At 36.8% G+C, this 27691-nt stretch overlaps 1 pseudogene; it reads right to left on the bottom strand.

Moving 5' to 3' along the window:
* Positions 1–5702: 5702 nt before the first annotated feature.
* Positions 5703–27691, bottom strand: part of LOC122477064 — a 127286-nt pseudogene continuing 105297 nt past the window's right edge.

Genomic DNA, 27691 nt, shown 5'->3' with positions numbered 1-27691 from the left:
AAAGAGTTCTTGGGCTTTTATTTATTCATTCAATCATTAATTATATGTTGAGCACACAGCTGTGTCAAGGTGCTTGTTGGATGTGGGCAAAGACAAGTAAGATAAGATAGTCATACACACACACACACAATGGAGTATTACTCGACAATCAAAAAGAATGAAATCTTGCCATTTGCAACTAGGTGGACAGAACTAGAGGGTATTATGCTAAGCAAAATTAGTCAGAGAAAGACAAATATCATATAACTTCACTCATAGGAGAACTTTAAGGTACAAAACAGATGAACATAAGAGAAGGGAAGCAAAAATAATATAAAATCAGGGATGGGGACAAAAATATAAGAGACTCTTAAATATGGAGAACAAACAGAGGGTTAATGGAGGGGTTGTGGGTGGGGGGATGGGCTAAATGGATAAGGGGCACTAAGGAATCTACTCCTGAAATCATTGTTGCAGTATATGCTAACTAACTTGGATGTGAATTAAAAAAATGAATGAAATAAAAATTTTAAAAAACGATAGTAGCTGTCTTCAAAGATCTCAAATCTATTCTTTTTTTCTAAATATTTTAATTAATTTGCTTTGTTACATTTTTAGTTTAATTCCAGTTAGTTAACATATAGTGTGATATTAACTTCAGGTGTATAATGTAGTGATTCAACACTTCCATACAACACCACGAGCTCGTCACAAGTGCATTCCTCAATCCCCATCACTTCTTTAACCAATCCCTTCACCAACCTCCTCTATGGTAACTTTCAGTTTGTTCTCTATAATTAAGAGTCTGTTTCTTGATTTCTCTCTGTCTCTCTCTGTCTCTGTCTGTCTCTCTCTCTCTCCTCTCTTATTTTTTTTTACCTTTGTTTGTTTTGTTTCTTAAATAGCACATATGAGTGAGGTCATATGGTGTTTGTTTTTCTCTGTGTTATTTCACTTAGCATTACATCCTCTAGATACATCCATGTCAATGCAAATGGCAAGATTTCATTCTTTTTATGGATGAATAATATTCCATCTTCTTTATCCACATCTTCTTTATCCATGGACACTTAGGCTGCTTTCATATGTTCCCTATTGTAAAAAATGTTACTATAAATATAGGGGTGCATGTATCCCTTTGAATTAGTGTTTTTTTGTATTCTTTGGGTAAATGCCCATTAGTACAATTGTTGGATTGTAAGGTAGCTCTATTTTTAACTTTTTGAGGAACCTTCATACAGTTTTCCACAGTGGCTATACCAGTTTGCATTCCCACCAACAGTGCACTAGTGTTCCCTTTTCTCCACATCCTCACCAAAACCTGTTGTTTCTTGTGTTGTAGGTTTTAGCCATTTTAACAGATATGAGGTGATAACCACTGTAGTGTTGATTCGCATTTCACCCATGATATGTGATGACGAGCATCTCTTTATGTGTCTGTTGGCCATCTATATGTCATTTTTAGAGAAATGTCTATTCATGTCTTCTACCCAATTTTTAATTGGATTATTTGGTGTTTTGGGGGGAGGGTGTTGAGTTGTATAAGTTCCTTGTAGAGTTTAGATACTAACCCTCTATCTGATATGTCATTTGCAAGTGTCTTCTCCCATTCTGCACGTTGCCTGGTAGTTTTGTTGACTGTTTCCTTCACTGTGCAGAAACTTCTTATTTTGATGTAGTCCCAATAGTTTGTTTTTGCTTTTGTTTCCCTCACCTCAGGAGACATATCTATTAAGATGTTCCTATGGTCAATGTTAAAGAAGTTACTGCCTGTGTTCTCTTCTATGATTATTATTATTTCAGGTATCAGATTCAGGTCTTTAATCCATTTTGAATTTAGTTTTCTATCTGATATAAGAAAGTGATCCAGTTTCATTTTTTTGCATGTTACCCTCCAACCATTTGTTGAAGAGACTGTCTTTTTGCCATTGGATATTCTTTCCTGCTTTGCTGAAGATTAATTGACTATAGTTGCGGGTTCATTTGTGGATTTTCTATTCTGTTTCATTGATCTATGTGTCTGTTTTTGTGCCAGTACCATAGTGTTTTGATCACTACAGCTTTGTAATATAACTTGAGGTTGGGAATTGTGATGCCTCCAGATTTTCTATTCCTTTTAAAGATTACTTTGGCTATTCAGGGTCTTTTGTGGTTCAGTATGAATTTTAGGATGCTTTGATCTAGTTCAGTGAAAAATGCTGTTGGATTTTATTTTATTTTTTTAAATGTTATTTTTGTTTTTTATTTTGTTTTTTATTATTTTTTAAATATGAAATTTATTGAAAAATTGGTTTCCATACAACACCCAGTGCTCATCCCAAAAGGTGCCCTCCTCAATACCTATCACCCACCCTCCCCTCCCTCCCACCCCCCATCAACCCTCAGTTTGTTCTCAGTTTTTAAGAGTCTCTTATGCTTTGGCTCTCTTCCACTCTAACCTCTTTTTTTTTCCTTCCCCTCCCCCATGGGTTTCTGTTAAGTTTCTCAGGATCCACACAAGAGTGAAACCATATGGTATCTGTCTTTCTCTGTATGGTTTATTTCACTTAGCATAACACTCTCCAGTTCCATCCATGTTGCTACAAAGGGCCATATTTCATTCTTTCTCATTGCCACGTAGTACTCGATTGTGTATATAAACCACAATTTCTTTATCCATTCATCACTTGATGGACATTTAGGCTCTTTCCATAATTTGGCTATTGTTGAGAGTGCTACTATAAACATTGGGGTACAAGTGCCCCTATGCATCAGTACTCCTGTATCCCTTGGGTAAATTCCTAGCAGTGCTATTGCTGGGTGATAGGGTAGGTCTATTTTTAATTTTTTGAGGAACCTCCACACTGTTTTCCAGAGTGGCTGCACCAATTTGCATTCCCACCAACAGTGCAAGAGGGTTCCCGTTTCTCCACATCCTCTCCAGCATCTATAGTCTCCTGATGTGTTCATTTTGGCCACTCTGACTGGCGTGAGGTGATATCTGAGTGTGGTTTAGATTTGTATTTCCCTAATGAGGAGCGACGTTGAGCATCCTTTCATGTGCCTGTTGGCCATCCGGATGTCTTCTTTAGAGAAGTGTCTTTTCATGTTTTCTGCCCATTTCTTCACTGGGTTCTTTGTTTTTCGGGTGTGGAGTTTGGTGAGCTCTTTGTAGATTTTGGATACTAGCCCTTTGTCCGATATGTCATTTGCAAATATCTTTTCCCATTACGTTGGTTGCCTTTTAGTTTTGTTGGTTGTTTCCTTTGATGTGCAGAAGCTTTTTATCTTCATAAGGTCCCAGTAGTTCATTTTTGCTTTTAATTCCCTTGCCTTTGGGGATGTGTCAAGCAAGAAATTGCTACGGCTGAGGTCAGAGAGGTATTCTCCTGCTTTCCCCTCTAGGGTTTTGATGGTTTCCTGTCTCACATTTAGGTCCTTTATCCATTTTGAGTTTATTTTTGTGAATGGTGTGAGAAAGTGGTCTAGTTTCATCCTTCTGCATGTTGCTGTCCAGTTCTCCCAGCACCATTCGTTAAAGAGACTGTCTTTTTTCCATTGGATGTTCTTTCCTGCTTTGTCAAAGATGAGTTGGCCATACGTTTGTGGGTCTTGTTCTGAGGTTTCTATTCTATTCCATTGGTCTATGTGTCTGTTTTGGTGCCAATACCATGCTGTCTTGATGATTACAGCTTTGTAGTAGAGGCTAAAGTCTGGGATTGTGATGCCTCCTGCTTTGGTCTCCTTCAAAATTACTTTGGCTATTCGGGGCCTTTTGTGTTTCCATATGAATTTTAGGATTGCTTGTTCTAGCTTTGAGAAGAATGCTGGTGCAATTTTGATTGGGATTGCATTGAATGTGTAGATAGCTTTGGGTAGTATTGACATTTTGACAATATTTATTCTTCCAATCCATGAGCACGGAATGTTTTTCCATTTCTTTATATCTTTAGAGAAGATTTTTTTAATGTTTATTTTTGAGAGACAGAGAGACAGAGCACAAGTGGGGGAGGGACAGAAGGAGAGGGAGATGCAGAATCTGAAGCAGGCTCCAGGCTCTGAGCTGTCAGCACAGACTGATGCAAGGCTCAAACCCATGAACCATGAGATGACCTGGGCTGAAGTCAGATGCTTAACCTACTGAGCCACCACTCCCTGTTGGGAGTTTTTTGATTACTAACTTAATTTCTTTGTTGGTTATCAGTCTGTTAAAATTTACTAGTTTCTCCTCTTTCATTTTTGGTAACTTATATGTTTCTAAGAATTTATCCATTTCTTCCAGGTTGCCCAGTTTGGTGGCATATAGTTTTTCATAATATTGTCTTCTAATTTTGTATTTCTGTGATGTTGGTTATTTCTCCTCTCACATTTGTGACTTTATTTATTTGACTCTTTTCTCTTTTTTTCTTCATAAGTCTGGCTAGAGGTTTATTTATTTTTTATATTTTTTAAAGAACCAGCTCCTGGTTTCATTGATCTGTTTTGTTTATTTTTTTATTTTCTATAGCATTAATTTCTGCTCTAATATTTATTATTTACTTCCTTCTGCTGCTTTCAGATTTTATTTGTTGTTCCTTTTCTAGCTTTGTTAGGTGTAAGGTTAGTTGTTTATTTGAGATTTTTCTTGCTTCTTGAGGTAAGCCTGTATGACTGTATACTTCCCTTCTAAAACCACTTTCACTGCATTCCAGATGTTTTGGACCATTGTGTTTTTATTTTCATTTCAAATTTCATTTTATTTATTCTTATATATCTTTGTTGACCCATTCATTGTTTAATAGTGTGTTATTTAACTTCCATGTGTTTGTGGTCTTTCTAGATTTTTTCTTGTGGTTGACTTATAATTTCATAGTGTTGTGGTCAGAAGAGAGTCACGGTATAACTTCAATATTCTTGAATTTCTTGAGGCTTCTTTGGTGGGCTAATATGCAATCTATTCTGGGGAATGTTCCATGCACAGAAGAAAAGAATGTGTATTTGCTGTTTTAGGATGGAATGTTCTGAATACATCTGTTAAGTACATCTTTTCTAATGTGTCTTTCAAAGCCATGGATTGTTTCCTTGTTCATTTTCTGTTTAGATGATTTCTATATTGATGTAAGTGGAATGTTAAAGTCCCTTACTATTATTGTATTGTTATTGATTAGTTTCTTTATGTTTGTTATTAACTGTTTTATGTATTTGATCACTTCTACGTTGGGTGAGTAAATATTTATAATTGTTATATATTCTTGTTGGATTGTACCCTTTATGATTATATTGTGTCTTTTTTGGTCTCTTATTACAGTCTTTTAAAGTCTGCTTAGTTTGTGAATGGAGCTAGAATGTATTATATATATACTAAGTGAAATAAGTCAGAGAAAGACACATACCATATGATTTCATTCATATGTGGAATTTAGGAAACAAGACAGATAAACACATGGGGGGAGGAAAAAAGAGAGGGAAACAAAACACAAGAGACTCTTAACAGTAGAGAACAAACTGAGGGTTGATGGAGGGGGTTGATGGGTGGCAGATGAGCTAGATGGGTGATGGGTATTAAGGAGGGCACTGGTTGGAATGAGCGCTGGGTGTTGTATGTAAGTGATAAATCACTCAATTCTACTCCTGAAACCAATATTGCATTGTATATTAACTAAAATTTGAATTTAAGAAACACCTCTTTAGTTTGTTATAAGTATTGCTGCCTTAGCTTTCTTTTGACATACATTTGCATAATAAATATTTTTCCATGCCCTCACTTTTTTTTCTCATTAAACTTTTGCTTTAATGGGTCTCAAAATTCTGTGACAGATTTTTGATCAAAGTTGTTTCCATTAAAAAGTACTGATTTTAAAAACTAATAAAACTGCCACACACACACACACACAAAAACCAAATGGTCCACAAAACATTCTCCTTTCCTTCTGAAGGTTTTACGATGCATTATCATTAACCAGTCTTTTACTATTAAACTTAAACTGCCAATTCACACAAACAGTTCTGAGACTGTTCTTCCACCAGTGATTAAGACTGGGGTGGCAGGTATTAGGGATAATATTCATTTAGCCTTCTGAGCTTTCTCGGCAGACTTGGTGACCTTACCAGCTCCAGCTGCCTTCTTGTCCACTGCTTTGATGACACCCACAGCAACTGTCTGTCTCATGTCACGAACAGCAAAACGCCCCAGTGGAGGGTAGTCAGAGAAGCTCTCAACACACATGGGCTTGCCAGGAACTATATCAATGATGGCAGCATCGCCAGATTTCTAGAACTCGGGACTATCTTCCAGCTTTTTTCCAGAATGACGGTCAATCTTCTCCTTCAGCTCAGCGAACTTGCAGGAGATGTGAGCTGTGTGACAGTCCAGCACAGGTGCCTATCCAGCACTGATTTGGCCTGGATGGTTCAGGATAATCATCTGAGTTGTAAAGCCAGCTGCTTCCATTGGTGGGTCATTTTTGCCATCACCAGCCACATTGCCACGACTAACATCTTTGACAGATACGTTCTTGACATTGAAGCCCACATTCTCCCCAGGTAGAGCCTCACTCAAAGCTTCATGGTGCATTTCAACAGACTTTACTTCAGTTATAACATTGACTGGAGCAAAAGTGACCTCCATGCCTGGCTTAAGAACACCGGTCTCCACTCAGCCCACAGGGACAGTACCAATACCACTAATTTTGTAGACATCCTGGAGGGGCAGACGCAAGAGCTTGTCAGTTGGACGAATAGATGGCAGAATGCAATCCAGAGCTTCAAGCAGTGTGGTTCCACTGGCATTGCCATCTTTACGGTGACTTTCCATCCCTTGAACCAAGGCATGTTAACACTTGGCTCCAGCATGTTGTCACTATTCCAACCAGAAATTGGCACAAATGCTACTGTGTTGGGGTTTTAGCCAATTTTCTTAATGTAGGTGCTGACTTCCTTAACGATTTCCTCGTATCTCTTCTGTCTGTAGGGTGGCTCAGTGGAATCCATTTTGTTAATCCATAAGTTGTTTTACACCCAGTGTGTAAGCCAGAAGGGCATGCTCACGGGTCTGCCCATTCTTGGAGATACCTACTTCAAATTCACCAACACCAGCAGCAACGATCAGGACAGCACAGTCAGCCTGAGATGTGCTTGTAATCATATTTTTTGTAAAGTCTCTGTGTCCTGGGGCATCAATGATGGTCACATAGTACTTGCTGGTCTCGAATTTCCACAGGGAGATATCAATGGTGATACCACGTTCACGTCTGGCTTTCAGTTTATCCAAGACCCAGGCATACTTGAAGGAACGCTTTCCATCTCATCAGCCTCCTTCTCAAATTTTTCGATAGTTTTTTTGTCGATCCCACCACATTTGTAGATCAGATGACCAGTAGTGGTAGACTTGCCTGAATCTATGTGTACAATGACGACGATGTTGGTATGAGTCTTTTCCTTTCCAATTTTGGTTTAGGTTTAGCGGTGGCTTTCATGACACCTGTGTTCTAGTGGCAAACCCGTTGCGAAAAATCTCCATGCCCTCACTTTTAATGCATGTCTTTAGGTCTGAAATGAGTTTCTTGTAGACAGCATATAGATGGGTCTTGCTTTTATCTTGTTTTACATTCAGAACAATTATTGATAGACATGTATTTATTACCATTTTATTATTTTTTGGCGATTGTTTCTGAAGAAATCTCTGATTCTTCCTTGTCTTTCCCTTTTTCATGTTTTGCTGATTTTCTTTAGTGATATATTTGAATTTATTTCTCTTTATCCTTTGCATATTTATTAGTGGGTTTTTATATATGGTTACCATTAGGTTAGTATATAACCTCTTCTGCATATAACCATCTCTATTAACTTGGTTATTTAAGTTTGAACCCATTCTTTACTCCTTCCTGCCCACATTTTAGACTCATGTCTTTATATTTTATATCCTTTTATTTTGTGAGTTCCTTGATTATTTTTTACAGAAATATTCCATTTAGATTTTATGTTTCCTACATCTTTTTTTTTGAAATTTATTTATTTAAATTCAAGCTAGTTAACATACAGTGCAGTATTGGTTTCAGGAGTAGAACCCAGTGATTCATTACTTATATATGTAAATGCTTATTCCAACAAGTGCCTTCCTTAATGCCTATAACCCATTTAGCCCATCCCCTTACCCACTTTTCCAGCAACCCTGTTTTTTCTCTGTATTTAAGAGTCTCTTATGGTTTGCCTCCCTCACTCTTTTTATCTTATTTTTGCTTCCCTTCCCCTATGTTCATCTGTTGTGTTTCTTAAATTCCACATATGAGTGAAATCATCTGATATTTGTCTTTCTCTGCCTGACTTATTTTGCTTAGCATAATAATCTAGTTCCATCCATGTTGTTGCAAATAACAAGATTTTATTCTTTTTGATTGCTGAGTAGTATTCCACTGTATGTATATATATATATATATATATATATATATATATAGTATACTATATATGTATAGTATGTATATATATAGTATCTGTGCATATAGTATAGTATATATATATGTATATATATGTACACACTATATGTACTATATATATATATATATATAGTATACTATATATATAGTATTGGTTATTGTTGATAATGCTGCTATAAACATCGGAGTGCACATGCCCCTCAAATGAACATTTTTGTATCTTTTGGTTAAATACCTAGTAGGGCAATTGCTGGGTTGTAGGGTAGTTCTATTTTTAATTTTTTGTGTTTCCTACATTTACTGTCACTTTTGATTTATCCTTTCCACTCAAAATATCCCTTCTAATATTTCTTGCAGGCATAGTTTAGTGGTCATGACATCCTTCAGTTTTTGCTTGTCTGGGTAACTCTTTATCTCTCCTTATATTCTGAATGATAGCTTTACTGGATAGGGTATTCTTGGCTGCAGACATTTCCTATTCAGGCACTCTCTTCAGGCTTGTAAAGATTCTGCTAAAAAATCTCCCAGTATCCTCATGGGCTTTCCCTTGGAAGCTACTGGCCTTCTCTTGCAGCTTTTAGAGTTTTTCTTTATAACCAAATGTTACCAATTTAATTAAAATGTCTGGTTGTCAGTCTGCTTTTGTTAGTTTTTATTGTACTTCTCTGATTCCTGGATCTGGATATCTGTTTCCTTCCCCAGAGTAGGGAAATTTTCAACTATAATTTCCTGAAATAAATGTTCTGTCCCCCTTTCTTTGTCTTCTTCTTCTGAGACTCCTATAATACAAATGTTATTATGTTTGATGGAATCACTGAGTTCCCTAGCCTACTCTCATTTTGCACAATTTTGTTCTCACTATTTTGTTCAGCTTATTTTCCATACTCTGTCTTCTAAGTACTAATTTTTTTCTTAGCGTGTTCTACCATACTTTTCATTCCATCAAGTGTGGTTCTCATTGATTTATCTGTTTAGATGATCTTCCCATTGATGTAGGTGGGGTGTTAAAGACTCTTACTATTATTATATTACTATCAATTAGTTCCTTTATATTAGTTACTGAATGATTTATATATTTGGGTATTTCCAGTTGGATTCCTAAATATTTATAATTGCCATAAATTTTTGTTGGATCATCCCCTTTAGGATTGTACAGTGCCCTTTTTTTAATATACATTATTATCAAGTTGACTAACATATAGTGTATACAGTGTGCTCTTGGCTTTGGGTGTAGATTCCCGTGATTTATCCACTTACATACATCATCCAGTGCTCATCGCAACAAATGCACTCTTCAATGCCCATCACCCATTTTCCACTCTCCCCCACCCCCATCTCCCCTCATTTTGTTCTCTGTATTTAAGAGTCTCTTGTGGATTGCCTCCATCCCTCTCTGTTTGTAACAATTTTCCCTTTCCCTTCCCACATGCTCTTCTGTTAAGTTTCTCAAGTTCCACATATAAATGAAAACATATATCTGCCCTTCCCTGACTGACTTATTTCACTTAGCATAATACCGTCCAGTTCCATCCATGTTGCTGCATTTGGCAGGTTTTCATTCTTTCGTATTCCCAAGTAGTATCCCATTGTATATATAAACCACATCTTCTTTATCCATTCATCAGTTCATGGACATTTAGGCTCTTTCCATAATTTGGCTATTGTTGAAAGTGCTGCTATGAACATGGGGGTACATATGCCCCTATGAATCAGCACTTTTGTATCCTTTGGATAAGTTCCTAGTAGTGCTATTGCTGAGCCATAGTGTAGTTCTACTTTTAATTTTTTGAGGAACCTCCACATTGTTTTGAAGAGCAGCTGCACCAGTTTGCATTCCCACCAGCAGCACAAGAGGGTTCTGATTTCTCCACATCCTCTCCAGCATGTATAATATCCTGATTTGTTCATTTTAGCCACTGTAACCAGTGTGAGGTGGTATCTCAGTGTGGTTTTGATGTGTATTTTCCTGATGAGGAGTGACATTGAGCATCTTTTCATGTGTCTGTTGGCCATCTGTATGTCTTCTTTGGAAAAGTGTCTATTCATGTTTTCTGCCCATTTCTTCACTGGATTATTTGTTTTGGGGGTGTGAAGTTTGGTGAGTTCTTTATAGATTTTAGATAATTAGCTTTTACCCGATATGTCATTTGCAACTCTCTTTTCCCATTCCGTCGGTTGCCTTTTAGTTTTGTTGATTGTTTCCTTTGCAGTGCAGAAGCATTTTACATTGATGAGATCCCAATAGTTCATTTTTGCTTTTATTTCCTCTCCCATTTGGATATGTGTCAAGCAGAAAATTGCTGTGGCTGAGGTCAAAGAGGTTGTTGCCTATTTTCACCTCTAGGGTTTTTATGGTTTCTTGTTTCACATTTAGGTCTTTCATCCATTTTGAGTTTATTTTTGTGTATGGTGTAAGAAAGTGGTCTAGTGGTCTAGTTTCATTCTTCTACATGTTGCTGTCCAGTTTTCCCAGCACAGCACCATTTGCTAAAGAGACTGTCTTTTTCCATTGGATACTCTTTCCTGCTTTGTCAAAGATTAGCTGGCCATACGTTTGTGGGTTCAATTCTGGGTTCTCCATTCTATTCCATTAGTCTATGTGTCTGTTTTTGTGCCAACACCATACTGTCTTCATGATTACAGCTTTGTAGTAGAGGCTAAAGTCTGGTATTGTGATGCCTCCTGCTTTGGTCTTCTTCTTCAATATTACTTTGGCTATTTGGGGTATTTTGTGGTTCCACACAAATTTTAGGATTTTTTGTTCTAACTTTGAGAAGAATGCCAGTGCAATTTTGATTGTGATTGCATTGAATGTGTAGATAGCTTTGGGTAGTGTTGACATTTTAACAACATTTGTTCTTCGAATCCATGAGCATGGAATGTATTTCCATTTCTTTGTGTCTTCTTCAATTTACTTCATAAGTTTTCCATAGTTTTCAGCATATAGGTCTTTTTCATCTTTGGTTACGTTTATTCCTAGGTATTGTGTGGTTCTTGGTACAATTATAAATGGGATCAGTTTCTTGACTTCTCTTTCTGTTGCTTCATTATTGGTGTATAGAAATGCAACGGATTTCTGTATATTGATTTTGTATTCTGAGACTTTGCTGAATTCATGTTTCAGTTCTAGCAGCTTTTTGGTGGAATCTTTCTGGTTTTCCATATAGAATATCATGTCATCTGTAAAAAGTGAAAGTTTGGCTTCTTCCTTGCCAAATTTGATGCATTTTATTTCATTTTGTTGTCTGATTGCTGATGCTAGGACTTCCAACACTATGTTAAACAATAGTGGTGAGAGTGGACATCCCTGTCGTGTTCCTGATCTCAGGGGGAAAGCTCTCAGTTTTTCCTCATTGAGGATGATATCAGCTGTGGGCTTTTCATATATGGCTTTTATGATGTTTAAGTATGTTCCTTCTATCCCAAATTTCTCAAGGGTTTTTATTAAGAAAGGATGTTGTATTTTGTCAAATGCCTTTTCTGCATCGATTGACAGGATCATATGGTTCTTATCCTTTCTTTTATTAATGTGATGTATCACATTGATTGATTCGCAAATATTGAACCAGCCCTGTAGCCCAAGAATGAATCCCACTTGATCATGGTGAATAATTCTTTTCATGTGCTATTGAATTCGATTTGCTATTATCTTGTTGGGAATTTTGCTTCTCTGTTCATCAGGGATATTGGCCTGTAGTTGTACTTTTTTAGTGGGGTCTTTGTCTAGTTTGGGAATCAAGGTATTGCTGGCTTCATAGAATGATTCGGGAAACTTTCTTTCCACTTCTATTTTTTGGAACAGCTTGAGAAAGATAGGTATTAACTATGCTTTAAATATTTGATAGATTTCCCCTGGGAAGCCATCTGGCCCATGACTCTCATTTGTTGGGAGGTTTTTGATAACGGATCCAATTTTTTCACTAGTTATGGATCTGTTCGAATTTTCTATTTCTTCCCGTTTGAATTTTGGTAATTTGAGGGTGTCTAGTAATTTATCCGTTTCTTCCAGGCTGTCTAATTGTTGGCATATAATTTTTCATTGTATTCCCTGGTAATCATTTTTATTTCTGTGAAGTTGATTGTGATATTTCCTTTTTTATTCATGATGTTATCTATTTGGGCCCTCTTTCTTTTTGTGAAGTCTGGCTTTATCAATTTTGTTTATTTTTTCAAAACACCAGCCCTTAGATTCATTGATTTTTTTCTACTGCTTTTTGGATTCTATATTGTTTATTTCTGCACTGATTTTTATTATTTCTCTTTTTCTGCTGGTTTTGGGGTGTCTTTGCTGTTCTGCTGCTAGTTCCTTTTGATGTGCTGTTAGATATTGTGTTTGGGATTTTTCTTGTGTCTTGAGATAGGCCTGGATTGCAAAGTATTTTCCTCTTAGGACTGCCTTTGCTGAGTCCCAAAGCATTTGGACTGTCGTTTTTTTCATTTTCATTTGCTTCCATATACTTTTTAATTTCTTCTGTAATTTACTGGTTGACCCATTCATTCTTTAGTAGGATGTTCTTTAACATCCATGCATTTGGAGGTTTTCCAAACTGTTTCTTATGGTTGATTTCAAGTTTCATAGCATTGTGATCTGAAAATATGCATGGTATGATCTTAATTCTCTTATATTTATTGAGGGCTGTTTTGTGACCCAGTATGTGATCTATCTTGGAGAATCTTCCATGTGCACTAGTGAAAAATGTGTATTCTGCTTCTTTTGGATGAAAATTTCTGCATATATCTCTCAAATCCATCTGGTCCAGTCTATCACTCAGGGCCATTGTTTCTTTATTGATTTTCTGCCAGGATGATCTGTCCATTGCTGTTAGTGTAGTATTAAAGTCCCCTGCAATTACTGTATTATTATGAATAAGATTGCTTATGTGTGATTAACTGATTTATATATTTGGGTGCTCTAAATTTTGGTGCATAAACATTTATAATTGTTAGCTCTTCTTTATGGAAATACCTCATAATTATGATATAATGTCCTTCTTTGTCTCTTATTATAGCCTTTAGTTTAAAATCTCATTTTTCTGATATAAGTATGGCTACTCCAGCTATTTTTTTTTACTTTCAGTAGCATGATGGATGGTTCTCCATCCCCTCACATTAAGTCTGAAGGTGTTCTCAGGTCTCAAATGGGTCTTTTGTAGACAGCATATAGATGAATCTTGTTTCTTAATCCATTCTGATTCCCTGTGTCTTTTGATTAGAGCATTTAGTCCATTTACATTCAGTGTTATTATTGAAAGATTTAATGTCATTGTGTTATCTCTATGTTTCATGCTTGTGATTATGTCTCTGGATCTTTGTAGTCTTTGCAGCATTCCACTCAGAGTCCCTCTTAGGACCTCTTGTAGGGCTTGTTTAGTGGTCATGAACTCCTTCCATTTTTGTTTGGGAAAGACTATCTCTCCTTCTATTCTGAATAACAGCCTTGCTGGATAAAGGATTCTTGGCTGCATATTTTTCCTATTCATCCCATTGAATATTTCCTGCCACTCCCTTCTGGCCTGCCAAGGTTCAGTGGACAGGTATGCTACTACACTTATGTGTCTATCCTTGTATGTAAAGGCCCATTTGTCCACGGCTGCTTTCAGAATTCTCTCTTTATCTTTGTATTTTGCTAGTTTCACTATAATATGTCATGGAAAAGACCTATTCTTATTATGTGTGAATGGAGTTCTCTATGCCTTCTGGATTTGGATGTCCACTTCCTTTCCCAGATTGGGGAAGTTCTCAGCTATTTGTTCAAGTAAAACTTCTTCCCCTTTCTCTTTCTCTTCTTCTGGAATTCCTATGATACAGATATTATTATGGTTCATTGAATCACTTATTTCTCTATTCTGCCCTAGTGTTCTTATATGTTTTTATCTCTGTTTTTCTCAGGTTCATCATTTTCCATAATTTATTTCACTTATTCTCTATTTCACTTATATCTGTTTCACTTATTCTCCACTCTGCCACTTCCATCTTCGCTGTCACCACATCCAATTTATTTTGCACCTTATTTACAACATTTCTTAATTCGTTATGACTATTTTTTAGTTCCTTGATCTCTGTAGCAGTAGATTCTCTGCTGTCTTTTATGCTTTTTACAAGCCTAGCAATTAATCTTATGACTATTATTCTAAATTCTTGATCAGGTATATTGTTTATATCCGTTTTGAGCAATGCTTTAGCTGTCATTTCTTCCTGGAATTTCTTTTGAGGAGAATTCTTCCATTTCATCATTTTGTCTAGTTTTCTGTCCCTTGTGTGTTTTAAAAAGTTTGTTATGTGTCTTGCACCTGTGAGCACTACTATATTAAAGAGAGGTCACACACTCCAGGGCCTGGCCCTTCAGTAGGTGTGTTTGAAGTGTGTTTCACATTCTCTGTTGTTGTGACTGGTTGCTTTATCTCTCTACTCATAATGGTGATTTGGACCTTCCACTATGTGTGCTTTGATTTGCTCATTAAAATAACCCTGAAAAAATAGTTTTTAAAAAGAGGGGGGTGGTCGTGGTGGAAGAAACCTTCTCCCATAGAAAGACAGAAATGACAGAGGTGGGGAAAAAGAAAAGAAAAGAAAATTGAGAAACTATATGGCTTAATCCAGAGAGAGAGGAAATTAAAGAAGGAGATACAGAACACGTGTAAAGAGAATAGATTAAATGTCTGCTTTAACAAACCAAAACCAGAATAACTAGACTAGAAAAGGTAAGAAATAAGAGGAAGAAAAGGAAGTGTGTGTGTGTGTGTGTGTGTGTGTATAAAATAAGAATTGACCAAGAATTAAGTCAGAAAATGCAAAACCCCTGGGTGCCTTGGAACCAGTGACTGCACTGGTCTGGAAGAGGGGCTATCTGGTTGGTCAGTGTCAGTCTTGCTCTGGTATATACATGGTTACCAGGTGTGGATGGGCGTGGTTTGGTGTAGGCGGGCCCCACTTCCACTGTGGCTCCTTGTCTATTCCCTGAAGCTCCACCTTATTGATGATAGGGAGAAAAATGGTGACACCTCAGTCTCTCCTCCCCGGACTTGGTGTCCCAAACCACTCTGTTCAAGCTGTTTTCACGGTGCTGCGTGGGCACGATTAGGCTGTTTTTTTGTTTTGTTTTGTTTTGTTTTGTTTTGTTTTGTTTTGTTGTTTTCCTGCTCCACAGTTTCCCATGCCTCCCAGGCTCTTGGCTTGGATTCAAACCCCAAAATCTTAAAGGATCCTGCTCTGCACACCCTGCTTCCACGGTAGAGCCACTCCACCTTGCTGACAAAGGACCTCTTGCTCCTTACAATGCTGCACGGGCACAGTTTGCCCTACTCCACCCACTCCTGCACCTCCCTGGCACTTTGCAGGGATTCAAGCCCCGATGTCTTAAAGGATCCCACTCCACATGCCCCAGTTCTGAGAACGTGCCGCTCCATCCTGCTGATAAAGGGCCTCTGGCTGGCAAGTGCAGGCAGGGCCCTTTGTCCTTGGAACAGCTATATACCTTCTTCCCACAGCACTCAGGAGAGGGGATTGCTTTCTCCCACTATGGACTGTACCTCCGAGGTAGTTACTGACCCGGGGCTGGCTCCCCTAATCCCCAGGAGTGCAAACAGGGCTGTCAATCCAGAGACTCTCAGAAATTGGAACTTTCCGGGGTACCTGGGTGGCTCAATCAGTTAAGCATCCAACTTCGGCTCAGGTCATCATCTCACGGTTTGTGAGTTGAAGCCCCACATCAGGCTCTTCACTGACAGCTCAGACAACCTGGAGCCCGCTTCAGATTCTGTGTCTCCCTGTCTCTGCCCCTCTGCCACTCATGCTCTGTCTTTCTCTCCCAAAAATGAAAAAAAAAATAAAAATAAATAAAAATAAATAAATTGGAACTTTCTCCATTTTTTCCTATCCCTGGTCCATGGTTTTTCTTTTTTCCAAATACAATCCTACACTTCCACAGCCTCTCTTTTTCTTCTTTTTGTCTCTCCGTGGAAGGGGATGCCTGCCCTCTGTGCTTATGTGGCCTCTTTTATTTCTTTCAGTTTGCAAGCATGCACCTATGACCTGCCAAGTTGTCCCTGTGGGCCCCTGGAGATGTTTCTGCCACTCTGCAGCCTGGACTCTTGGAATTCCAAGTCCTCTGGCTTCAACACTGCTGTGTTAGGGACGAGGGAATTTCAGATCCCCCTACTTCTCCGCCATGTTGACTGCTCTCCTACAGTGCCCTTTTTTGTCTCTTGATACAGGTTTTGTTTTAAAGTCTAGTTTGTCTTGGGTGCCTGGTTGGCTCAGTCAGTTGAGTGTCCAACTTTGGCTCAGGTCATGATCTCACAGCTCGTGAGTTCAAGCCCTGCATAGGCTCTGTGCTGACAGCTCAGAGTCTGGAGCCTATTTCTCATTCTGTTTCCCTCTCTCTGCCACTCCCCTGTTCATGCTGTGTGTGTGTCTCTCTCTCTCAGAATAAATAAACATTAAAAAATCAAAACAAACTTTAAAGTCTAGTTTGTCTGATATAAGTTTTGCTGCTCTGGTTTTCTTTTGACATCCATTTTTGTGATAAATTATGCTCCATCCCTTCACTTTCATTCTGAAGGTGACTTCAGGTCCAAAATCAAACTTTATAGGCAGCATAGATGGATTTTTTTAATCCATTTTTATACTCTATGTCATTAGATTTGAGCATTTAGTCCATTTACATTCAAAGTAATTATTGATAGATATATATGTATTGCCATTTTATTACTTGTTTTGTCATTGTTTCTGGAGATTTTCCCTAATGTTTTCTTGTCTTTTTCACATTTGTTCTCTCCTTTCCACTCAAAAGTTCTCTTTAATATTTCTTGCAGGCCTGTTTTAGTGGTCAGGAAATACTTTATTTTTTGTTCGCCTGAGATAATGTTTTTATCTCACCTTCTGTTCTCAATGATAGCCTTGCTGGATAAAGAATTCTTGGCTGCACATTTTTCCTATTTAGCACTTTGAATATATCATGCTACTCCCTTCTGGCTTCCAAGTATCTCTTTGAAAATCTCCAGCTAGCCTTATTTGTTCTCCCTTGTAAGTTATAGACTTCTTCTTTTGCTTTTTTAAAAGATTTATTTTTATCATGATATTTTGCAAATTTAATTACAATATATCCTGGTGTTGTCCTGCGTTTGTTTATTTTGATGGGAGTTCTATGTGCTCCATGGATCCAGATGTCTGTTTCCTTCCCCAGATTAGGGAAGTTTTCTGCTAATATTTTTTCCATTAAAATCCCCCCCCCTTTTCTCTCTCTTGTTCTGGGTCTCCTATAATATGACTGTTTTTATGTTTGATGGAGTCAGTAAGTTCCCTAAGTCTATTCTTTTTACTCTCATTTTCTCAGCTTCATTACTTTTCATTAGTTTGTCTTCTAAGTCAGTAATTCAATCCTCTGTTTCTTGTAGCCTGCTGTTCATTGCATCAGCCCTGTTTCCAATCTACTTTACTGCACTCTTTATCTTTGATTCTTTTTGAATTCTTTTATCTCTGTGGTGTCTCACTGATGTCTTCCATTCTTTTGTCAAGACCAGTGAGTATTCTTATGATTGTTGCTTTAAATTCTCCATCAAGCATGTTACTTACATCTTTCTCACTTAAATATCTGCCCGTGGACTTATATTGTTCTTTTATTTGGGGTGTATTCCTCTGTGTTGGCATCTTGTCTACAGCTCTGCCTTCTTCTCTGTGTTAGAAAAGCCAGTTATGTCTTTGGCTTCTGAAATTATTGCCTTATGAAGAAGAGGTCATGTAGTTCCCAGGGATTTGCACTTCAGGAAGTGTCTCTGGTTTGTGTTGCATGCACTCTGCTGTTTTGTTTTGGTCGCTCTATTTTTCAGGCCAATAATTTACAGGGACCTCCTTGGCTGCTATGGGAAGTGTTTGGTCCCTAGTTTGAATGTGGTGAGTTTCAACTAGGTGTGCTCTGGTATGTTTGTGAAATGAGATCTGATACCACCTCTATGGCCCTGCAGAACTGTCTGGTCAGGACTCCTATAATATGAATGTTATCACATTTGATGGAATCATTGAGTTTCCTAAGTCTATTCTCATGTTGCATCATTCTTCTTTTTCTCTTTTGTTAGGCTTCATTACTTTTCATTACTTTATCTTCTAGCTTACTAATTTATTCCTCTGCTTCTTCCAGCCTGTTGTTTATTGGAGCAAGCCTATTTCCAGTCTCCTTTTATTGCACTCTTCATCTCTGACTGATTCTTTTTTTAACTCTTTTATCTCTGTAATAATGGTCTCCCTGGTCTCCCTGATGCCTTCTATTATTTTCTCAAACTCAGTGAGTATTCTTTTGATTGTAGCTTTAAATTTCTTATCAGTCACGTTACTTATATCTGTTTTGCTTAGATCTCTGGCTTTGACCTTATATTGTTCTTTCATTTGTGATGAATTTTCCCACCTTCACATTTTTTGTAAGTCTTTACCTTCTTCCGTGTGTTAGAAAAACTGGTCATGTCTCCTGCTCCTAAAAGTAATGGCTTAAAGTACAGGTTAGTGCCCAGGGCCTGGCCCTTCAGGGAGTGGTTCTGGTGTGTGCTGCTTGTGGTCTGCTGTTGTGGTTGTGGCTGCTCTTTCAGGCCAGTCATGTGTAGAGGCTTTTCTTGCCTGCTGTGGGCAGTGTTTGGTCCCTGGCTTGAATGTGGTGAGTTTTAACTAGGTATGCTCTGGTCTGCTTAAAAATGGGAACTTTCACTACCTCCACCAGAACTGAGGCCTACATAATTCTGGTCAGGAAACATGGTGTGGACAGGGGTTTGTGCTGGTCTCCTGAGGGAGAGGCCCACCACACTGGGACTGAGGCAAGTGTGACTGGGAAAGGCATTCAATCAGAGTACAGGTGTTGGGGCTTGGTGTATAAGTTAGCAGCCAGTGTTGGCTATGTGTTTCTTCCTACAATTGGCTGTGTGCTTATGCTGAAAAGCAAAAGAGGTAAATGACACCAGAAGATTCTTCTTCTCCTTTGTTCCCAGAGAGTGGTTGACGTGAATCCTGCAACTTAGGGATGTGCTCTGAGAATAATCTCCCCACTTTGTGTCCCAGGCATTCTTTAGATTGCTGTTTCTATACTGTCTGTGGGTTATCTGCCTTCTCTCCAGGAGCAGAGAAGTGCCCTTGGGGCTGTATCCCAGCCAAGCCCACTGACCTTTACAACTCCATATTTAAGCCCAGCTGCTTGTAAGAACTCATGAAATTCAGTCCCTCTCATCTTCCAAGCCATGGCTTCAGGGAAACATTCTCCTTGTGAATTTTCCTGTGTGCACCTCTGTTGTCCTTCTCCATGACCATAGCTCCCTCCCCTCCATAGCACCTGTTATCTGTTTCTTCCCTAACACACATCTCCAGCTTTCCTACCTTCTTCAATGTGGCCTCTTTTCTCCCTTTTGTTGTCAGTCTTTAGGTTGATTCCTTGAGTATTTAGGATAATTTGATAGTTATCTATTTGTGTTTGTGGGCCGAGGTGATCCTAGAGCCCACCTGTTCTGTCACTATCTTCTCCAACTCTCCCAATGGTCAATTGGTTTTTAATAAAGGTGCCAAGATATTTCAATAGAGAAAGAAAAGCCTAATCAACAAATTGTTATGAAACAATGGTAAAAAGCAGAATTCAGAACCACAAATATTATCAGAGATAAATAATAATGTTATAAAATCATAAAGAAACTAATTCTTCAAAAATATATAACATCTTTAAATTTGTATGCAAAATACAACAGAGTTTCAAAAAATATGAGACAAAAAGTTATGGAATTTAAAATAAAAATGATAAACCAACGATAATAGTTGAAGAATTTAACACTTACTTCTCAATAACTGGTTGAACACGTAGGATATAGAAGACCTGAACATTACTAATCAGCTAGATCTAATTCAAAATCATAGAAAACAATAGACCAATAACAGGAAAAAAAAACATTTTCTTATCAAATTCCCACAGAAAGTTTATTTTAAAAACAAAACACAGGGGCGCCTGGGTGGCACAGTCGGTTAAGCGTCCGACTTCAGCCAGGTCACGATCTCACGGTCCGTGAGTTAGAGCCCCGTGTCAGGCTCTGGGCTGATGGCTCAGAGCCTGGAGCCTGTTTCCGATTCTGTGTCTCCCTCTCTCTCTGCCCCTCTCCCGTTCATGCTCTGTCTCTCCCTGTCCCAAAAATAAATAAACGTTGAAAAAAAAATTTAAAAACAAAACACATTCAGGCCCATAAGACAAATCTCATTAAATTAAAAAAATAAAAATATAAATTGTAGAAAATATTCACTTGAACCACAATAAAACTTAGAAACCAACAACAGAAAGATAACTAGCATAACAAAATATATGAAAATTAAATCACACTTTACAATAAGCATCTGTGAAAAAAAGTTTCAAGGGAAATTGAAAAATAATTTGAACTAAATGAAAGTACAACATATCAATATCTTTGAGATGGACTTCTGGTTTAAGTCAATATGGAATAGTCCTTTTCCTTCCAGATTTTTCCTCTTACAACTAAAGATCCCTAGGCATAATACAAAAAAGAAGCATAAAAAGATTCTGCAAAATCAAAAGAAGACAAACTGCCTAAGCACCTCCAGACTTAAACATTCCTGTGAGTTCTCTGGGTTTTCTTATTAGCTCCCATATATCCCAAACATGGCACTGCAGAATCCTGCAGCCCACCAACACAGACAAAAAACAAACAAACAAAAAAACACAAGAAAAAGAAAAAGAGAGATAAACTCAGAGAAAAGCCTATTATCTCTAGACAAAGAACAGAAACAAGGATGACCTTACAACAGATAACTTGTTTTAGCAATGACTATTCCACTCCAACCAAACCCCACTCTCCCTGCTCCCCCACAAAGGCTTGCCATAATGTAAACAGAGCTAAGCAGGGAGCTTAGTTTTTACCTTATTCCATCCCATTCATGGGAGCAGACAGCATTGCTCCAATTCCAACTGGTGGTGTCAACAGGACCAAACTGTGAACTAATCTTTCATTCCCTTCTTAGCAGAATACAGCTCTCCAATTTCCCTGTCAGAGTAATGAAGGGAAAGCTGATCTTCCATTCCTACTTGGTGGAACTAAGTGGTGGTGGTGTTCCAAGTCACCCAAATAAGGTAGTGTCAGTAGGATTCAGCAATAGACTTAGCTTCTACCCCCAGCTAACATCAATAAAATTGAACAGGCAGTGCATGACAAGGCTAGTTAGCACTGCACTTTCTCCTAATTCAGATGTCAGCAGACAACACTGGTAGGCTGATTTTGGACCATTGTGTTCTCATTTGTCTCCGTATAATTTTTTTTAAAAAAAATTTGTCATATCCATCAACTTTTCCAAACACAACAGTATGAAACTAGAAATAGATCACAAGAAAAAAATCTGGAAAAAACACGAACACATCGTTCATTTAGAACATGCTATTAAACAACAAATGGGTAAACCAAGAATTCAAAGAGGTAATCAAAAATTGCATGGAGATAAATGAAAATGAAAACATGTCCAAAATGTTTGGGACACACCAAAAGCAGGTCTATATGGAAAGCTTACAGCTTATAAGGCTACCTCCATACACGAGAAAAATCTTAAATAAACAACCTATCCTTACACATAAAAAAGCTAGAAAAGGAAGAATAAAGCCCAAATATAGTAGAATAAAGGAAATAATAAAGATTAGAAAATAAATAAATAAAATAGAGGGGAAAAACAATAGAAAAGATCAACGAAACCAAAAGGTGGTTCTTTGTAAAGATAAATAAAATTGATAAACCTTTAGTCAGCTTCATTGAAAAAGAGAGATAGAAACTCACGTAGAAAAAAAAACAATAAAGAAGGAGAAAAATAATAACTGACACCACAGAAATATAAAACTTATAAGAGAATATTATGAAAATTATATGCCAACAAATTAGACAACCTAGAAGAAATGCATAAATTCCTGCAAACAAACAATCTTTCAAAACTGAATCAGGAAGAAATATAAAATTTGAACAGACCAATTAGTAGTAATAATATTGAATCAGTAAACAAAAAACTCTCAACAAACAAACAAGTCCAGAATCATTTGGCTTCAGGAGAATTCTACCAAATATTTAAACAAGAGTTAATACCAATTCTTCTCAAACCAATACAAAAAAAAAAAAAGGAAGAAGAAGAAGAGGAAAGAAAAATTCCAAATTTATTCCATAATGTCAGCATTACCCTGATACCAAAACCAGATAAATACATTGCAAAACAAAACTACAGCCCAGTATCCTTCATGGAAATACATGGTAAGGGCCTTAACAAAATGTTAGCAAAACAAATCCAATAATACATTCAAAAAATATTCACCACTTATAATCAGGGAAATGCAAACCTAAATAACAACAATGTATCACCTCACAATTGTCAGAATAGATAAAATAAAAAACATAAGAAACAATAAGTGTTGGCAAGGATATGGAGAAAAAGGAACCTTCATGCACTGTTGGTGGGAATGCAAACTGGGTGCAGTCACTGTGGAAGACAGTATGGAGTTGCCTTAAAATGTTAAAAATAGAATTACCTTACAATACAGTAATCACATTACTGGGTATTTACCCCCAAAACACAAAAATACTAATTCAATGGGATACATGCACGCCTATGTTTATTGCAGCATTTTTTACAAAAGTCAATTATAGAAGCCGCCCAAGTGCCCATGGATAAATAAAAGATTATATGTACATATATATACATATATAATCTATTATATATACATATATTATATACATATATTATATATGTATATATACGTATATATACAAATTATATATGTATATATTATATGTACATATAATCTTTTATTTATATACATATTATATATGTATATATACATATTATACATATAATATACATTATACATTATATATGTATATATATAATATATGTATATATATGTATATATATGTATATACATATATGTATGTATATATAATATGTATATATATGTATTATATATGTATATATATAATATATGTATATATATAATATGTATATAGTATATATGTATAATATGTATATATAATACCATATGTATTATGTGTATATAAGGAAAACTGTACATATAAACATTACGTATATAATATATATTACATATATATGTATTATATATATATACAACTGGTGGCTACCAGAGGGGAGGTGGGTTTGGGGACAGGTGAAGTAGGTTATGGGGATTAATTTATCACACTAACCACTGAGTAATGTATAAAATTGTTGAATCATATATTGTGCATCTCAAACTAACATAACACTGTATTCAACTATACTAGAAATAAAATTAAAAACTTAATGAAAAATATTCACTACAGTCAAGTGAGATTTATTCCAGAGATGTAAGGGAGGTTCACTATTTGCAAATCAATCAATATGACACATCACATTAGCAAGAGAAAAGGTAAAAACCATGTAATCATCTCAATAGATACAGAAAAAGCATTTGACAAAATACAATATTCACTCATGATAAAAATTCTCAACAGAGGCTTTAGAATGAACATATCTCAACATAATAAAGGCCATATATGAAAACTCACAGTGAACATCATACTCAACAATAAAAAAAAAACTGAGGGTATTTCCTCTAAGATCAGGGACAAGACAAGGATGTCCATTCTCAACACTTTTATTCAACATCGTGCTGGAAGTACTAACCACAGCAATCAGAGTAGAAAAATTTTAAAAGGCAACCAAAGAAAGAAGTAAAGCTGTCACTATTTGCAGATGACATGATACTATATATAGAAAAACCTTAAAAACTCCACCAAAAAAACCCAACTATTAGAACTTATAAGTGAATTCAGTAAAGTTGCAGGATATAAAATTAATATACATAAATCTGTTGTATTTCTATACACCATTAATGTGGTAGGAGATTGTTAATAAAACAATCTCATTTAAAATTACACAAAAAAGGATAAAATACTTAGAAATAAGTTTAACCACAGACTAGAAAGACCTATTCTCTGAAAACTATAAAACACTGATGAAAGAAATTGAAGACAACAGAAACAAATAGAAAGATATACAATGCTAATTAATTGAAATAATTAATATGGTTAAAATATCCATAGTACCCAAAGCAAGATACAGATTCAATTCCATCCCTATCAAAATACCTATAGTATTTTTCATAGAACTAGAACAAATGATCTTAAAATTTGTATGGAATCACAAAAGTCTTTGAATACCCAAAACAATCTTGAGAAAGAACAAAGCTGGAAATATTACAATACCAAATTTCAAGATATACTACAAAGTTTTAGCAATCAAAAAAGTATGGTACTTGCAGAAAAATAGGCACATAGATCAATGGAGCAGAATACAGAGCCTAGAATTAAACCCATATCTATATGGCCAATTAATCTACAACAGATGAGACAATAATTACAATGGGGAAAGATAGTCTTTCAATAAATGTTGGCAAAACTGGAAAGCTATATGCAAAAGAAAAACTGGGCCACTTTCTTACAGCATACACAAAAATAAACTCAAACTAGTGTAAAGACATAAATGTGAGACCTGAAACCATAAAATTCCTAAAAGTAACTAAGCAGTAACTTTTTGTACATCCCCCTTAGCAGCATATTTATGGATATGGTTCATCAGGCAAAGGAAATTAAAGTAAAAATAAACTATTGGTACCACACCAAAGTAAAAAGCTTCTGCACAGCAAAGGAAACCATCAACAAAACAAAAAGGCAACCTACTCAATGGGAGGATATATTTGCAAATAATATATCCAATAAGGGGTTAATATCCAAAATATGCAAAGAACTTATATAATGATACAAAAAATGCAAATAATCCAATGAAATAAAAAAGGCAGAGGACCTGAATATACATTTTTCTGAGGAAGACATACAGATGGTCAACAAACAAATGAAATGTGCTCAATATCACTAATCATCAGGGAAATGCAAATCAGAGCCACAATGAGATACCCCCTCACACCAGTGAGAATGGCTAGTATCAAAAGACAAAAAAATAACAAGTGTTGGTAGTTCCTGTCCAAGATTGTGATGTAGGAAGTTCCTGAATTCACCTCGTCCATGGAACACACCGAATTATACCTATTTATGGGGCAATTACTCCTGAAGAACTGAGGGCTGACTGAATAACTTTTTCACAACAAAAGACAGAACAGCAAGAGAGAGGGAGACACAATTATGGGAACCACAAACCCTGATGCTGCAAACTGGGAAAGTGATAGTACATAGCGACCAGGAGCAGATTCAGTTGTCCTTGGGTACAGAAAGTAAGCCACAGCGTAAAAGACAAGTATTTTATAAAAATCCAGCCCTAGAACTCTGCCAAATGGCTGAGAAGCTGCTGGAACTCTCTCTGAATCAGAGGGACTGGTGAGTGACACAATTTAGACTTCCCCACCACCCTCAAACTACAGACCAGAGCAGGGTCTGGACACCATACTGTTTTTATATTTCAGTGATGCCCAGATACTTAGCCCACACTGGAACTGGACATACTGGCACAGAAAAACAGCTGTAAATTAAGAGCAACTAGCATATAAAAGAGCCAGCCCTAAAACTCCATCAGAGGATGAGGAAACTGCTAGCACTCTCTTCTGGTAGGATGAGTTTGAGGACACAGTTTATGCTCCCCCTTTATCTTAATAATGTAAACAGGAACAGAGCCTGGGCACTCCAACTAGCCTGCCAACTCAGTGCCTAGGCCCCTGGCCCACACTAGACCCAGCCATTCCACTGAAGTGGCCACAGGACAGTGCACATTGGGACACCCCTGGTCATTTCTCACTACAGCTCCAGCCTTTGCACCAAAGGACACAGGAATAAAGCACCCTGGAACACTTCAGGTCCACATCACTTTGGCTTCAGATAGCTTGCTAAGGCACTTTCAATGCAGGGCACTCTGAGACCTTCTGGGTGACATCTGCTTCAGATATAGCTGCCCCATCAGGTTGCCCCTATGTAGGGTACCCTAGAAACTCCTGGTTGTGAAAAACTTTCCCTAACCTATGGAAGTATATGGACATCCAGGTTCAAGAAGCACAGAGTTGCAAACAAGATGAGCCCAAGGAAGTTTATACCACAAAATATAAAACTTAAAATGTTAAAGTTTAATGATAAAGAAAATTTTGAAAGCAGCAATAGAGAAGCAAAAAGTTGCATACAAAAGAAATCCTATATCAGCTAATTTCTCAGCAGAAACTTTGCAAGCCAGAAGGGATTGGCATGATGTCTTCAAAATACTGCAAGGAGAAAGCCTATAACCAAGAATACCCAGCATGGTTAACATTCAGATTTGGAAAAGAGATAAAAAAGATTTTCAAACAAGCAAAAGTTAAAAGAGGATATCACCACTAAAATAGTCTCACAAGAAATATTAAAAGGACATCTTTTTTTTTTTTAAGTAAGCTCAACACCCAACATGGGGCTTGAACTCATGACTCCGAGATCAAGAGTGGCATGCCTTACTGACTAAGCCAACCAGGCACCTCTAAAGGGGCTTCTTAAAGTGGAAAAGAAAAGGCTATAATTAGACATAATAAAATTATGAATAAAAGGATAGAAATACGACAGCATATACATAAAACATTGAAGAGAGAGTTAAAAAAAAAGTATCTTTAGAATGTGTTTGAACTCAAAAGACCATCAACTTAAGATACACTGTTATACATTTGAGATGTTATACATAAACTTTGTGGTAACCACAAACCCAAAGCCTATAAAACACCTAAAAAAAGAGAATGAAAGTCAAACATAGCACTACAAAGAAGCATCAATCAAAAACAAAGACAGTAAGAGAAGAAGAAAGGAACAGAGAAAAACTGCAAAACAACCAGAGAACAATTAACAAAATGGCAATAAGTACATATCTATAAATAATTACTCTAAATGTAAATTACTTATATGCCCCCCCCAAAAAAAACATAGGAGAACAGAATAGATGAAAAAAACAAGATCCATGTATATACTCCCTACAAGAGAAGCAACACAGACCTAAAGACACACACAAACTGAAAATGAATGCATGGAAAAACGTTTGCCAAGCAAATAAAAGCAGGGGGAAAAAAATCAAGGTAGCACTACATATATCAGAAAAAAATAGATTAAAAACAAAGACTATAATAAAAAACTAAGAAGGACATTACATAATGGTAAAGGGATTGATCAAATAAGAGATATCAGCTCAATAACAATTGCAAATGCCTAAGCACCCAACACTGGAGCACACAAATACTTAATTATCAGCAGAATAAAAGTAGAAATTTATGGTAATACAATAATAGTAATGGACTTAAACACCCCACCTACATCTATGAGTAGATCATCCAGGCA

This window comes from Prionailurus bengalensis, chromosome X (assembly GCF_016509475.1).
Source record: "Prionailurus bengalensis isolate Pbe53 chromosome X, Fcat_Pben_1.1_paternal_pri, whole genome shotgun sequence".
NCBI lineage: Eukaryota > Metazoa > Chordata > Mammalia > Carnivora > Felidae > Prionailurus > Prionailurus bengalensis.
This window is presented reverse-complemented; position numbering and strand designations above follow the sequence as displayed.